Source organism: Cervus elaphus, chromosome 23, assembly GCF_910594005.1.
Source record: "Cervus elaphus chromosome 23, mCerEla1.1, whole genome shotgun sequence".
NCBI classification, from domain to species: Eukaryota; Metazoa; Chordata; class Mammalia; order Artiodactyla; family Cervidae; genus Cervus; species Cervus elaphus.
Genome location: NC_057837.1, coordinates 47,060,265 through 47,075,387, shown reverse-complemented (window position 1 = coordinate 47,075,387; position 15,123 = coordinate 47,060,265). Strand labels below are relative to the sequence as shown.

Here is a 15,123-nt window from a genome sequence, read left to right as displayed (position 1 = left end):
ACAGAACAAGTTGATCAGTGGTCTCCTTGTTCTGGGGTAGCTGACACAGTTTTCACCACTAACCTTCAGCTGCATTTTGAATTCAAAAGACTTTTGTGGCCAGCCTGGGAAGCAGATCACCATTTATAACATTGTTTCTAAAGGAAACACATTCCATGCACCAAACTGGGATGAGCTGACCCAGCTGTACCCTGAGGTATAGTTTAACCCTTAGTCTCTGACACCGAAAGGCCTGGAGATCAACTCTACAGGGCTGGAGTATGTATGTTAGTCTCTTGACTCTGCGACCCCATGGACTGTAGCCCGTCAGGTTCCTTTGTCCACGGAATTCTCCAGGCAAGAATACTGGAGTGGGTTGCCATTCCCTTCTCCAGGGGATCTTCTCGACCCAGGGATAGAACCCAGGTCTCCTGCATTGCAGGAAGCCCATGGTATGTATGTGGGGCCGGGGGAGAATTGCGATAAGAAGGAGGGAACAGATAAGGCGCCCCTCATCTGGGGTGCTCTAGGGATCCTTGTACACAGTGAGGCCATGGAGGCTCAGGGATGGCTAAGAGGGGGAGGTGAGAGGAGGACAAAGAAACTTGGCCTCCATATTGCTGTCATGTCTGCCAGCCCGCGAAAGCCCGCGAAGTCCAAGGGGCCTTGCTCAGCTCAAACCCTTTCTGGAATAAGCAGGTGTTAGAAAAAATAACCCATATTCTCTGCTTGGGGAATCCAGGGCGCTCGACGTGGGCTTCGCGGGGCAGAGTGACTGATCTCTGGGAGTGGCTATCACTGTCCAGAGCGAGCCAAGGGCCAAGACTACATCCCTTTCGGGGGTTTTGGAGAATGCGGTAAGTAAGCCAGCTCGTTCTCCCCACCCTCTTACTTCTACCCCTCCACCCCAGGCCGGAAGAGGCGCCGGCAGCCTGAGCCCTGACTCGCAGGAGGGAAGCAGGCGACGCGCAGCCACAGCTTTGTCTGGGAGGGAGGGGAGAAGCCCCGCCCCCAGGGGGCGGGGGGCCGCGAGAGGAGGGGGAAGAAGAAAGGCCGGGGAAGCAGGGTGGAGGGAGAGGTGGCGAGCTAGAGAAAAGAGTAAGGGAGGGCGGTCAGATCCGATAGAGGCAGATAAAGACAGAGGGGCGGGAGAGAGGACGAGGAAGGGCGGAGGGGGAGCGAGGGGGGCGGGGCGCCCGACCCCCAACTGCGCGGCTGCTGCCAGCTCTGCCGAGCTGCTAGGGAGCCTGGCCCGCCGACTGCTGAACGAGCTCCGTGGCCACCCCCGCCCCCCTACTTTCCAATTCCACGGTCCCCGCAGCGCGCGCGAGATGCAGCCGGTTCCGGACGCAGGCAAGGCGCGGGGCGCGGGCGGCTGGGAGCAAGGCTCCCGGAGCAAGTTGCGGGGCGCGAGGTGTGGTGCACGGGGCGGTCCTCTCTCCCCTCGCTGAAAGTTTTCTCGTAGTGTCCCCTGCTTCTTCCGTGTCAACCCCTCAGTCCCTCAGCGCCTGTTCTCCTCCCTCCTTTCCCAGACGCTGGGGGTTCCAGGGCGTGCGGACTCCGCTGGGGCCGCGTAGGCGTGGAACCGCGGCCAGCCCGCATTCTGAGGGACAAAGTTGTGGTCCAGGCTCATCCTTCCCCTTCGATTCCCCGGGGGGTTCTTCCTTCTCTCCGCGCCAAGGGCGGCGGCAGGAAGCCCTCCCCCCGAACCCCACCTTATTCCCGGGGTCCCCCGGGACTCCCTGGCGAGAAGTTGCTGGGCGGGCAGGTGCAGGGATGTCAGGCCCCGACAGCCCGAGGGGTTGGGTGGGTGGTGGTGTCCGATCCTAATCCGGCTCTCTTCTTCCCGACTGAATCGAGGGTTCCCTGGAGGCGAGTTCCAACCAACAGCGCCTGAGCCTCCCTTGGCCTTCAGAAGGGCGTTGGACGCGCTGGGGCCCTGGGTCCTCCTTGCACTTCCCCTTTGCTGGCTCTTGGCCTGCCTCCAGAGCCTGAAGTCGTTGAGAACCTCGGCTTTGCGTCCTGTCTCACTGAAGAGGCAAGTGCCTTGGGCCGACTCTGGCCACCACTGCATTTTGAGCGCCTGCATTGCCCTCAGTCCCTAAGCTGGGAGAGCCCTAGGGACAGAGAGAGGCACAGTGGCCTGACAGGGAGCTATGAGGCTCTGTTTTATCCTGGGGCGCTCCTTGGGTCCTGAGTTGTTCACTGCACCTCTGCCCCTCAGTGACAGAAGGAGCTGAGGGCCAAGCTTCTGAGCACTGCCATGCACTTTATTCCCAGGTGTGTGGAATCTGGATCCCTAGAGCTTGTTCTCCCAGAGAGCAGAGTTTGTCTAGAGCTGGCCAAGTTCATAGTATGTACCTTACATGTAATGAATGAATGCAGGCACCAATGAGCTGACAAATAACAGTTCCTGTCACAACTGATCTTGATACAATGGGAGGAAAGAATTAGAAACAATGATTCTTTTGAACAGCTGTGAAACAGAGCCAGGGGCCTTCTTTCCAGAGCATCTGGTTGAAGAATCTGGGGTTGGATTTATTTTATTCATCAATCTATGTTTACTTACTGGAAACTTTTTCTTCAGGTGGTCTGAAGAATTAAACCTCTTGTGGCTAAGCTATATTACGTTGTTTGAGAAGAGGTTTTGTTTGGGTTTTTTGTTTGCTTGTTTTTGTTGTTTTGTTTTAAACTTGTGTCCAAATTCAGTGTTTCAGGGACTAAAATTGAAGTCAGCCTGCGAGGTGCCCATTTGGGATCAGAGATTCTGGAGTAAGGCCATGAGTATGGGCAGCCACTGTGCTTTCTCCTCTGAACAGGTCAGCCTGATGCCTGGGAGCTGCAGCAATCCAGTGGGCCTCAGGGGGATGGAAGAGGGCCTCAAAGGATGGCTGAGCTCAGAGAGGCAGGATAGCTTTGGAAAGAGGGTAGTTCTTGCCCTGGGGCAAGGAGTTGGAGACACCTGGGAGTCTGGGCTGGTTCAATTCAGGATTCCCTGTGCTAAGAAAGCTGAAAGGTGAATCCTGCTCCTCCTTCAGAAGAAGGGAGAGCAGAAGTGGAGTACTGAGTGGATCTTTGACATGCAACCTAAACATACTCCATGTTCCTCTGTCCCTGTTTTTATGCTGGTGAAGTCTGGTTAGAATGATGAGGACACCTTTGGGAGACCTGGTTGAGAGAAGGCCAGGGGACCTGAAGCCCCTAGTCACATCCTTGTCCAGGGGAAGGTAATATGCCCTCTGCACCTGGGCGAGCAGGCCAGGGCCTGTGCAGTATCTGCCCCTGCTCTATTTGTAGCTGGCACCATCCCCACCTTCCTGAGAGTGGTTTCACTCTGCTCCAGAGTCCACTTCTCTGGGGTTCATGCAGAGGTGGGATGAGATTATCAGAGAATCCCTTGGAGAGCTTGGGGAAACTGGACGATCCCAAGAGCAGTCTCAGGATTTGTCCACGTTCCTTTTCCTCTGCCCAGAGTGAAAAACTGGGAAGGTCTCAGCAGTGTTTTGGGGGATGGAACAAGACATCCAGTCTGTCTTCAAGCCATAGTTGCAGTTTATAGTGTTTATAAAACTAGGGCAGTGGTCCTTTTCTGCACCTCCTCGCTCATCCCACTGCTCATCACAATATGGTCCGATTATTTATCCCAGTGACACACCGTGCTATTTAAACACTCCCTGCCTCTCCAGAAGAATTTTAAATAAATCCTTAAGGCTGGGTTAGCTACCACAGGCCCATGATTGCTGACTTCATTTGTTTGACTATTTGTGGGTTCCTATGGAGGATGTGGGGGAGGGGGACGGAGCAGGAGGCAGAGGGGAAGCAGAGCACAGTAAACAGGAACATCCTCCAGATTCCATTGGCTAGGTGGCCAGGAGGTCATTTTTAATCATCCCTTGGATGGTAGACTCTGGAGCCTGTAATCAGAGGTTGATGCAGCTGCTCAAGGATGTAGAATTCCTGCCCAAGGCAGCTGTGACTGAGCTGGAGAAGGCAACCTCTCACTGATGAAGAGGCAGGGAACGGGCATTTGGTTAATTTGTGGGAGGAGCAAAGTGACTTAGAATGGCTTTTCCTAATCCTTATATTGATAAAAATTAGCAAAAAGATACATTTTATTTCCTTGGACATGTTAAACCAAAGTCATTTGGCAAATACATTTACTTTTACCAGCATGGCACTTTGCCCATAGTGTTAGTTTGATTAACTACTCCTTTCTATAATGAAATGGATTTGGACTTTGAATGGCTTTCAGATTTTCTAGCTGCATAATATTGGGCAATGGATGCTGTCAGCATCCATTCTGTGTTCCCTTGACCTCAACCAGTGCTGTTGGGAGCAAGTGTATAAACGCTCCAGCTCCCTCACCTCTCTGTTGGGGCAGCTTTGGGTCATATTCTATTCTGTCTTTCAGAGTTGCTTAGTAAGACGATTTCACAGTTGCTTATAGTAATAACTGACTCCCGTCACTGGCTGCCTTCCCTTCCCCCTTTCACTTTCCCACTCCCTTTCCACTTGCATTTGAATCCTTGTCCTATGGTCAACCTCTGGGGGAACCAACCTAAGTCTTTAGTTTGTAGTTAAAAGTCATTTTAAGTCTTTGCATCTTCATAGAGAATAGATCTTGCCAAAGGGGAGGGGTGCAGGAGAGGGCTGGATTAGGAGTTTGGGACCAGCAGATGAAAACTATTATATGTAGAATGGATAAACAACAAGGTCACATTGTGCAACACAGGGAACTATATTCAATATCCTGTAATAAACCATAATGGAAAAAATAAAGATAAACCTTGGTTCTGATAAAAAGTGGAAGATTCCTCCCACCCAACAGGACCTGAAAAGCTAGGGGCCACATTTGAAGCTACTTCCAAGGTCACTGCATCCAGGAATTGTTCCCTGACTGTGTCCCACAGGACTATAGCCCCATCTTTTGCATTCTCATTCACATTTTGCCCATCCCTTTCTTCCTTGTTTCATTGTTGTCTCTCTTTCACCTTGTGCAGTTTGAGAGTTGAGTCCTTGATTGATGCTTCAGTAGCATCCTGCAAAATGCTTTTGACATCTTGGATTCCTTTTAAATATGGTTGAGTTAATAAAAAGTGAGAAGAAAAAAAAAAGTCTCTGAGTCTCAGTTTCCCCAGCTGAATGATGGAAATGATAACTGTCTCACTGTGATACGTGCTCAGACACAGCGAGCATCCAGGCAAATGTTTGCTGGCTCTTTGAATAGTACAGGTGAGGCTATGATGGATTTGGGAATGGGTATTGTGGTGGACCGTGAAGAATTATGCCTTGGAGAGAGAGGTTTGAGAGCCAGTAGGAGCCAGCTCCAGCACACGCCTGGCCTTGACTGGACTGGGATGTGATCAGTGTCTTAATTTCCGATTTTGTACACAAGTGAGGAGGATAAGAATTACACTAGGTGTCGGAACTTCCATGGCAGTCCAGTGGTTAAGACCCCACACTTCTAGTGCTTCCACTGCAGGGGTTGTGGCTTGGATCCTTGTTTGGGGAACTAAGATCCCACTAGCCATGCAGCATGGCCAAAAATATTTTTTTAAAAAGAATTGTTCTAGGTGTCAAAATTTAACTGTGCCCTAAACTGGCTGAATCATTGTGTATGAGACACTTATAGGGTTCAGTTAAAGATTATTGAAGTGTTTATGCTATGAGTTTTGGGGGGGCCTTGATTTCCTCACCTCCGAGGCTAGAGATTAGATGATTCCACAGGTCCCTTCTAATCCTTGGTCTCCTCAACAAGAGTCCATTGCATTTTCCTTCTGTCCATACAAAAAAAAACCTTTAACGAAAGAAAACCTTTCATGTGTCTACACATAGGTTATCCACCATGGGGCACCCAGGATTGGGCCATCCTAGAGTTTTACTATAGTCTTTCCTGCTGGCACAGGAGATTTCAGTAGAACTATCTCAGTAAATTTTGCCTTCCTTGTGTGCCAGTTTCACTTAATGACGTAGGCATGATGTGTCCTCACAGGAGGACTGGGGAGTGGGTAAAGAGGATATGGAAATGATACGTCCTTTCCTGAACCACTGTGCAAAGTTGTAGACACCCACATGAAATCCAGGAAAAGTCCATGTGGAGGAAGAGACTTCTATATGACAGAATTCAGCATTCCTGGTTGGGTTTTACTCATAATGCTCTATTTGATAATCCTCCTGAGGGAGCCCCTGACTCAGCAATTCCACCCAGAGGAATTCTTATCCTAAGGATATAATTGGACACATGCAGAAAAATATGTGCATGTGCAATGTCCTGTGAAACATTGTTTATAATAATAAAACAAAAAATGGAGACTAAATGCCCCCAAATAGTAAATTTGTTAATCATGGTGTATCTCTACATTAAAATACCATGTGATTACAAAATATTTAGGATACAGATATGTATCTGTTAATATGGGAAAATATACATTTGTAAAGAGTAGGTTACCAGACATTGTGCTGTTGTTATTGTTCAGTCGTTCAGTTGTGTCCAACTCCTTAACGACCCCATGGACTGTAGCCCACCAGGCTCCTCTGTCCATGGGATTCCTCAGGCAAGAATACTGAAGTGGGTTGCCATTTCCAAACAATGTGCTGGTTTTGTAAGGTCTGTTTATATTTGCCTCTGAAAGGGTATGTGGAAAAATATTAATAGTGATAATAATTCCACTGAGTGGTGGAATTTTGGAAGATTTTAATCTTACATTTTCTTACATTATTTTCAATTTTTTATTGTATTTAAAATATGCACAATATAAAATTAACCTTTTTAACCATTTTTAAGTGTACAATTCAGTCTTAGTCCATTTGAGCTATACTGTATAACAAATGCCACAGACTAAATGACTTATAAACAACAGAGACTTACTGCTCACAGTTCTGGAGGCTGGGAGTCAGATCAGACTGTGAACATGGTCAGGTGAGGGTCCTCTTCCAGATCACAGACTTATCGTTGTACCCTCCTGTGGCAGAAGCAGCTGTGGGTCTCCTTTAATCCCACTCATGGCTCTACCTTTGTGACCTAATTTACCTCCCAAAGCCCCCCCACCAGCTCCTTTTTTTTTTTTATTCCCCCCACCCACTCCTAATGCCATCATAGGATTTCAGCATATGAATTGGGAGAGGACACAAACATTCAGACCATAGCAGTGGCATTGATTGCATTCACTGTGTTTTATGACCATAGCCACTATTCATTTCCAGAACTTTTCCAAACAGAGCCTCTGTACCCATTGAACACTAACTCTCCATTCATTCCCCTCACTCCAGCTGCTGGTATCTTTTATTAACATCATGAGTTTGCCTACTCTAGGTTTCCTATAAAAGTGCAACTGTACCATAATTGTCCTTTTGTTGATCTTAATCTTTTCGCTTTTCTATATGTTTAAAATTTTAAAAAAATCCATTTTCCTTGTATAAAAGAAAAAAAGGAACAAGGAAGCCCTGGAGAGAATTGTGGTATTTGGTCTCTCGCATTTTCATTTCAGACTGGGCCACAAGGACCTGGCCATCCTTGTTGCTTCTGCTGCCATCACCTGGGATGGGGGTCAGGGTCTGACCTCCATCTCAGCTGAGCAGAACAAAGGTGGACAGCCAGTGGGCATCAGAACTCATCACATTTGGGACTTGCTGGTTGCTAGCAGCTGGGCCTTGGGCCCCAGGCCTCTACTGCTGAAAATCATCATATCCCAGGGTTTTTTTGTGTGTGGTGAGAGAGTGTGCATGGGGATTACTGTGCCTTAAACCTAACAGCTATCCTATAGTGAGTAAGGTCCACACCAGATGGAAGTTGGATTGTTGAGACCATCTTCCTTAAAGAATGAAGATGAGAGCCTCAGCCTGTTTGAAATGTCCTTTGTGTATTCCAGATCCTGTAGCTCAACTCAACTTACTAAATACCCACCATGGCACCTGTGGCAGCTGCTGAATGCTTTGTGCGCAGGCAGGGTTGCCCTGCCTGGGATGCAGAGAAGACTTTAACTGGTGGAGTCCATGAGATCCTAAGTACTCTGGGAGATGGGTAGTGGCCTCAGATAATCAGTGCCCTCTTCCTAAAGCTCCGTGCAGACTTTTATAGACATCTGGGCCAAGGATTGCTCTCTTGTGTGTATGGTGGGTTGTGTATTTGACAGGATAATCAGGGATATGGTGCAGAGGAGTGGAGGCAGGGGAGGTGGTATGTATGTGTGTTTCAGTCTGGTCTAAGGTGAGAGATCAGGAAGCTTCAGTACCCAGAACCTGGATACTAGGTTGCGTGGCTGTACTCAGGGGTCAAGGGAGTAGGTCAAGTGGCTTTGCTGTGGGACGCCTTGTTCTATGGAAAATGCTTTAAGTTCCTCATTAATCAAGCTCCCAGAGGAAACTGCCCGCCCTCCAGCAAGTTGCTGAGAAAATGTAGGTCTGGGAGGGGACACATGTACGTACTGTGCTCTCTGGAAATTACTTTACCTGGCTCTGCCTGTTTTCTCTCTGCCCAGCTGCTCTTTGAATCCCAGACAGTGAAGGGGAAGTGAAAAGACTTTACAGAAATGGCCTTTGAAGACCATTTTGAGAAGTTCTGTTTTTCATGGTGCTGATTTTTCTTCAGGGTTAGTCAGCTGGTTGCAGGACAGGAGGAGGAGAGTGTGAGTGTGGTTTTGTGGAAAACTTCCCCTGAGCCTCCTGGAAATGTTCTGGAAACCCCTGAATGAGCTGTCTCTCCTGGGTCCCAGATCTGCTGTGTGAGGCTGAATTTCCCTGCCTGTACATATTGCAGGGTGTTAACAAGGTTAAGAAAGGGTGGATATAAGATGCTGCACCACGGCTGCCCCCAGGGGGAGGCTCAGTACTTTCTGGACCCTTCCTCTGCTTGCCCTTCATTACTGCTTCCAAGGGCAAGGAACCTGCCCATACCTGGGGGTGATGGAAGCCAGCACTTTAGGCTTTTGCATTTCCTATCCTGACTCTGGGGAAGCAAGGAGGGGAAACCCTAAGATCTCTGCACACAAAGCTCAGAGTCTCAGTCAGTAGCACCAAAAAAGGGAAGGACCGCTGGGGTATCCTTAGGAAGGGGATGTGAGGTCAGAGATGAGTCTCAGAGAAGCACTCAGTAAACAGGAAGTGTGGCCAGAGAGAAACCTGTGCTTGTAGGAAGTGGGGCATTGGCGGCAGCCTCCCAGCTTGGCCTGGAGAAGCCAGCAGGCCCTGCCGAGCTGATGGCAAGTGGAGGCTCGGAGCACGAGGAGTGACACAGACCTTGGGTCGTCCCTGTGAGACAGGGCTCCAATTAAATCTTGTAATTATTGGGCTGGAGGAGAGCTTAATTTGCCCTTCGGAAGGTAGGACTTTAAATACCCCATAAAACAACCCTTGGTTTTAAGAAATGCAGGTCAAGGAATGTTTAGTCTTATTTGCTTCCACCAACTTCCCATTCTTTCCTCGTGCCAAGTCAGTTATATGGAATTTTGCACTTTGTTGAGTTTTATCCTGTGAGGGGACACATCTTAGCAGGACCCCTTTGGGTGAAGGTGGTGGAGGTGCTGCTTTAGGGAGGGAGAGGTGACTAGGCCCTTCCCTGGGGGCCTGTAGATATTGGAAGTTTTCTTTCTAGGTCTTGTGGGTTCTCTGAGCTATAGTCAAAGTTCTTTACACACACACACACGCACACGCACACACACACACTCCCTCTCTCTCCACACACTCTCATACACCCCTACCTACACACATTCATTTGCACATACTTACACTCTCCCTCACACTGATACTTACACATTTACACATGCATACTCTCTTACACATTTATACCTATACATTACCTCACACATCTACACCTACACATTCACACACATATAGCCTTTTCTATATGATTTTTGCTTTCTTTATGTCTTTTTGGTCCCACTCCAACTCCCACTCCATTTGACATGAGGCTAAGGGTCTTTGGGTTTCCTTCTAAATATCCATCCAGAAAGTAAAAAACTTGTGGATGTAGATGAGACTTCCCTATAAACAAGTAGTTGCTCATCTGGGCCCATGAGATGATTGTGTAGGGGGGTGATTGTTTGTTGGGACTCCCTAGGTCACTCACCTGGCCACCTGCCTACTAGCATGGGAGTAGGAGACAGTTCTTCTCAGCAGGAAACAGACCATTTCCTCAGAGCTTCCACGGGCACACTGAAGAATTCAGACCAGTGTGCAAAAGGCCTGAGCAAGAAGGATCAATGCCCAAGCTGTCAGCAGAAGGAGCTGGGGCTTTTGCAGGCCATGCTCCTGGCATGAGGGAGCCCAGTTGACCACCTGCTGAGTCTCATATACTCATCTGGCAGGTGTACCAGATAGAGGCTTCTCTGGGGCTAGGAGTGAGGTTGCTTGTCAGCTGGGGCCTTGGACCTGTTGTTAGACCCCCTAGGCTTTTTCCAGAAGGAGGGGCAGGCAGTTTGTGGGGCCCATGAGTGTGAGGAATAGCTTCTTCTGTAGACAGAGGGTGAGATATGTCTGGGCATTCATGGCCCTGTGACATGGCAAGTACCCAGGTCTCTGGGTGGGATCTGTATCCCCTGCAGGGTCTGCTTTTCCTGCAGGTTGTCTGCCAGGCCAGTCACTGACTCATCTGTCTTCCCCAGGACTCTGGGGCATTCTGTGGCCAGCAGCTGAAGCCAGCCTTCAGCTGCCTGTCCTACTTGGAGACCCTCATGCCCACTGCTTAGCCAAGGCACCAGAGAAGGGGCATTGTTTTCATGTCAGCTCTGTGACCTGGGGCAAGTCACCTAACCTTCTGTTTCCTCATCTTTAAAGTGATAAAAATTAAGAGTTCTTTTAAGGAATAGGAGAAAACTTTTAGAGTCTTGTTACCAGCAGCACTTGGAAGCTTGTTAGGGATGCACCTTCTCAGACTCCACTCCAGAAGTGTTGAATCAAAAATTGGGATGATGGGAGAAAAGGAATCTGTATTTAATGAGCCCTCTGGAGGATTCTGATATATATTTCTCTAGAATATGGCCAGGTCGGGTGATTTTTAGCTGAAAACTTCTTCACTGCAAGGCAGCTGTGTAGCAAATATTTGTGTAGCAAATATAAGTTCTGTTTTGCATCAGACAGTCTTGAGTTTGAACTCCAGCTTTCTCTCTTCCTGACTGTGTGTCTTTGGACAAGTTATTAATACTTAACTTCTTTGTGCTTCAATTGCTTCATCTGCAAAGCGAGACTATTAAGATTTCTTTCTACATGGGGTTGTTATGGAGATTAAATGAATCAAAACAGGTAATAGCTAGCCTGTAGTAAGCTTGCATTTCTGTTAGTCATCTATTATTCACATTTGTTGTTTTATTATTAGCATAGTAATATTGTTGTGATTGTTCTGTTCACTGTTTGTGAGGAAAATAGGTGATCAGGGCTTCCTTTGACTAGTCTTCTTTTTTGCTGCCTGCCTCTGCATAAAAGTGCCATCCCTCCTCAGGCAGAACACACCAACCTCTTCCCGGTTATTTAGGTTGGTGCAAACGTTTTTGTGGTTTTGGACTATAAATTTTTAAATTTAAATCATTATAACTAGGTTCAAACACATCTTTATTAACCAAAATAGATACCATTGCAATCACATTTTTGCCAATGAGAAATAAGTTTGTTTATTCCTGTAGCTTAAAAATCCCTGCTTTGGGATTCCACAAGCTCTTGGAAATCATTTTCTGTATTCTGCTGGTTGTGGAAGTATTTTCCCTGCAAAAAAGTGGTCGAGATGCTTGAAGAAGTGGTAGTTTGTTGGTGAGTGAAGTGAAGTGAAGTGAAAGTCCCTCACTCATGTCTCTCTTTGTGACCCCATGGACTGTAGCCTGCCAGGCTCCTCTGTCCATGAGTTGGCGAGAGGTCACGTGAATATGGCGGATGAGGCAAAACTTCGCAGCCCAATTCGTTCAACCTTTGAAGCATTGGTTGTGCGACATGAATTCGGATGTTGTGGTGGAGATGAATTGGGCCCTTTCTGTTGACCAATGCCAGCTGCAGGCACTGCAATTTTTGGTGTATATCATTGATTTGCTGAGCGTACTTCTCAGATGTTATAGTTTTGCCGGGATTCAGAAAGCTAGAGTGGATCAGACTGGCAACAGACCACCAAACAGTGATCATGACCTTTTTTTGGTGCAAGGTTGGCTTTGGGAAGTGGTTTGGAGCATCTTCTCAGTCCAACCACTGAGCTAGTCATCACCTTTTCATTACACGCCACAATCCGATTGAGAAATGGCTTGTTGTTGCGTAGAATAAGAGAAGATGACACTTTAAAGAGACAATTTTTTTTATTTGCAGTCAGCTTATGAGGCACCCACTTATTAAGCTTTTTCACCTTTCCAGTTTGCTTCAATGTCGAATGACCATAGAATAGTCAATGCTGAGTTCTTCAGCAACTTCTCATATGGTTCTAAGTTTCAGTGATGGCTCTCTGTTGGTCGTTGTCAACTTCTGATGGCCAGCCACTACATTCCTCATCTTCAAGGCTCTCATCTCCTTTACAAAACTTACTGAACCACCACCACACTGTTTGTTAGGAGTTCCCAGGCCAAATGTGTTGTTGATGTCACAAGTTAATAAGAAAATTGCTCGAATTTGCTTTTTGTCTGTCATTTCCATGATCTAAAGTAAATATAAAATAAACAGCAAGTAGTAAGTCATTAGCAAAAAACAAAACAAAAAAAACCAATGAGAAATATGCCTTAAAATGATGCCGCATAACCACATTTATTTAAGAATGAATTCCAGGATCAAACAGCAAATTTCAACAATGCAAAAACTGCAGTTACTTTTGCACCAACTTACTACCTTCTCGTCTCACTTTTCTCTAACCTCAAACATCTTTTTGGGGTGCAGAGGGGCAAAGCTTAGTGTTCGCAGGCACAATAAAGCTGAGGAAATGGAGTACATATACCCAGTACACTTGACCTTATCTCTCCCTTTTGTGCTGTTTAGTGCTCTTTTCCTGAGCAGAGTGACTGGGAGCCCAGTAGGTGGTTCCCTGGGGACCTGGACACCAGGGGTGGGAAAGGAATGGAGGAGGCATGTGGGTTTGGCCAGAAAGTGGACCTTTTATTGAGGAAAGCAATGGAAGGGAAAGTATGCTGTTCCTTCCTAGGCAGCCCAGATTTTACTGTTGTCTAGGAGGCTCAAGTGGCATCTCTTGTAATCTCTAGATCTTGGCAGGGCCCCAGGCCATAGCTCAAATCTCCTTCCTTGTATGGTGCTATAGGACTGGGGTTTCCTGTTTGCCATTGATACTTCTTCCTGCTCCCATCCTAGCGAGCTGAAGTGCAGAGGGGACAGCATTATCTCCTCTTTCACTGCTTGGTTATAAAGTGGAGTTCCTCTGGAGACCTGATGAAGCAGTGTTCAACGCTCTAATATAAAGCACCAGGTCAGAGAGCTTTCTCCTCCAACCCTGGAGCTCCAGATTGTCCCCAGAGGGCAGGGCAGAGCAGGGTTCTGAAAAGAGGTAGAGAGAGGCCTCAAGAGGGGAAGCTGCAGGCCTCCAGTTAGTGTTTCATTTGCATCTGGTGCCTGTAGCTGACTTCCTGGTTTCTGTGGTGTGGTGCCCTGGTTTGCTGGATGGGGCCCCTTGCATCTGCTCTGTGCATCTGTTCTCATTCTTGGGGATACTCTATGCTGTCCCCTCTCCCCTTTGAAGTTTAGTAATGGGAGGGGGGTGCAAAAGACAACTCATTGGTTTTTAGAAAATTCTGTTCCTTCCATTCCTGAAAGACTACTTTGAGATACGTTTGGGGGTGTCCTCAGTTTACACAGCTCTATCTCCTTCATATTTCATGGTGGCTCTCAGCCGTGGTTGTACATTGGCATGACGTGGGGAGGTTTTAAAAATGCTCATGCCTGCACCTCTTCCTGGAGGGTCTGAAGAAATTGGTCAGAGTTGCAGCCTCAACATCAGGAATTTCAAATCAACCCTCCTACCCGACTCCCTTGGCTTCCCAGGTGGTGCAGTAGTAAGGAATCTGCCTGCGAAGGCAGGAGACACAGGAGATGCGGGTTGATCCCTAGATCAGGAAGATCCCTTGGAGTAGGAAATGGCAACCCACTCTAGTATTCTTGCCTGGAAAATTCCATGGGCAGAGGAGTCTGGTGGGCTATAGTCAAGGGGGTCTTCAAGAGTCGGACACAACAGCACACACCAACGTACCCCACTCCCACTCCAAGAGAGTCTAATGAGCACCCAGAATTAGAACCTCTGAGATGTTGTGTGTCTTGAGGTCAACTGTTACCCCTTTCCACCTTGATTTCAGTTGAGGCCTTGCCAAGTGCATATCCTTCTCACTGGTCAGGGCATAGCACTATGGGGTTTGCCCCACTGGGAATGTTTTGTGGAATAAGCCCCCACCTTTCCCAGACTGTCTCTCTCTTCTTGTTATGTCTTCTTAGAGACTGGGACTGCCTGGGTCCTATAAATTGGCTGTTGTTCCCTCACGCCCCATCCTACCCTGGGAGCTGAGGTGGGAGTCAGGATGTGGGGCCTGACTCTGGTTATGCAAACAGGAAGACAGAAAACAAAGAAGCAAATAAACCACTGAAGAGGTTCTTCATCACTGTGGGCTTTCCTGCCAGGGGTTTCCCCTATTTCTGTTCTTTATTTGCCTGCTGGGACTTTCCAGTTGATCAATAAGATGAGAGACACTTAGTCTCTAGGCTTAATCAGAAGCTTTGTAGGGATTAGCCAGCCTCCTGGCAATGCTCTGAAACCAGATTAGCTTCAGTGTGTTCTCTGGGCTCCCTGACAGAAAGGGAATGAGGGCACAGGAATTTGGAGGAACCAAGAACCAAGAACAGACAAAGCTGTTCTTTAAAGTCTTCTTTTAAGACAGCTTTGAATGCCTTTTTTACCTCCTCAAGCTTCCTAAGGATTTAATGCTTTCTCTTCTCATAGGAAGCTGAGCTGGTTAATTTTAAGGGCCTGGATAGCCCCTCGTTTATTCTTGGGGAGTCTGGAAACACCTGTGAGTGGGGAGTCTGTGAAAAGAGAAAGGAAAAAGTCCTTTGTGCAACAGCTACAGGGTAGCCACAGGGTTTTTACCGGTCCAGAGCTCGGGCATCTGTCCCCATTTCTACAGCTCAGCCTTGCATTGCACCCAGTGATGCTGGGCGGGCAGCTGTTTCCTCCCAGCTTGAGAGTGGGTG

The 15,123-nt window shown here is 47.7% G+C and overlaps 1 protein-coding gene across 4 annotated transcripts in view; it reads left to right on the top strand.

Moving 5' to 3' along the window:
* The first annotated feature begins 1,083 nt into the window (after positions 1-1,083).
* Positions 1,084-15,123, top strand: part of RASSF2 (Ras association domain family member 2) — a 48,431-nt gene continuing 34,391 nt past the window's right edge. For 2 of the 4 annotated variants that reach the window (XM_043884165.1, XM_043884162.1), the window contains exon 1: positions 1,084-1,332. The gene's annotated coding sequence lies outside the window, so the exon portion shown is untranslated. Of the gene's footprint in view, positions 1,394-1,839; positions 2,018-8,150; positions 9,297-15,123 lie in introns of those variants that run through there. The other 2 variants (XM_043884163.1, XM_043884164.1) reach the window with 2 other exon arrangements.